The sequence below is a fragment of the Poecilia formosa genome, unplaced genomic scaffold, assembly GCF_000485575.1.
Source record: "Poecilia formosa unplaced genomic scaffold, Poecilia_formosa-5.1.2 Scaffold176, whole genome shotgun sequence".
Lineage (NCBI taxonomy): Eukaryota > Metazoa > Chordata > Actinopteri > Cyprinodontiformes > Poeciliidae > Poecilia > Poecilia formosa.
Genome location: NW_006800115.1, coordinates 361,059 through 362,081, shown reverse-complemented (window position 1 = coordinate 362,081; position 1,023 = coordinate 361,059). Strand labels below are relative to the sequence as shown.

The 1,023-nt window shown below is 42.0% G+C and overlaps 1 long non-coding RNA gene across 1 annotated transcript; it reads right to left on the bottom strand.

Annotated features, from left to right (window-relative positions):
* Positions 1 to 818: 818 nt before the first annotated feature.
* Positions 819 to 1,023, bottom strand: LOC107837798 (uncharacterized). Its single transcript, XR_001663841.1, has 2 exons — positions 990 to 1,023; positions 819 to 936 (listed from the first exon to the last, which is right to left on the bottom strand). It is a non-coding gene; the product is annotated as an uncharacterized LOC107837798 (long non-coding RNA).

The following is a 1,023-nucleotide window of genomic DNA, read 5'->3' as shown; positions in this document are numbered from 1 at the left end:
CCAGACAAAGAGCACCCCACCCTTTGGGCCAGACACCCACCTCTGTGGTTTGTTATGATGGTAAACAGCAGGTGGGCTTAACTTGGATGAAATAATAGCATACAGTCAGAAGATCATCAGTTGTAATGGAGGTTAATGTCAACGGCTTCTGCAAACATTGTAACAATCACGCTGCCCACAGCCACTGTTATGCAGTATATACAAATCTTCAAATTCAAACTGTCTTTCATAAACGTGAAGGATGATGAGGTCTGGGTGCCAGTCAATGATTTGTGTTTGATAAGCTTTAATCATTAAGTTATGCATCCAATCACACCTGCACTGTAGAGTTTATATTGTATTGACTTGGAAAAGCATTCATAAACCCTAAAACTTTTCACATTCTATAACAAAATAATGACAATTTAATTTATTGGGAATTTATGTGACCGATCAACATAAAGTAGCACATAACTGCAAAGTGAAAGAGAAGTGATCCATATGTTAAAAGTTTTTTGCAAATAAAAATCTGGTTTCAGTCACACAATGTGATCTTGAGCTATCTCACTGGAAAAAAGGCTGGGCTCAAGTCCAAGACTTGGCATTGCCAACTTTACAATGTAAAGTGACATTGTAAAGTTGGCAATGTCACTTTACGCTGACATTGCCAACTAAATGTCAGTGTAAAGTGCTCCTATGAAATATTGACTCTGGAAGGTTGAATACAAACATACATGATTATAAGGTTTTATTTCTCTGCAATATTGCATGGACATCGGGCCTTCTTTGACCCGATGCAAAGAAGTTCCCTTGGATTGGCAGACTGGGGAGGTGGTCCCCCTGTTCAAAAAGGGGGACCGGAGGGTGTGTTCCAATTACAGGGGGTCATACTCTTAAGCCTCCATGGCAAGGTCTATTCAGGGGTCCTGGAGAGGAGGGTCCATCGGATAGTTGAATCTCGGATTCAGGAAGAGCAGTGTGGTTTTCGTCCTGGTCGTGGAACACTGGACCAGCTCTACACCCTCAGCAGGGTCCTGGAGGGTG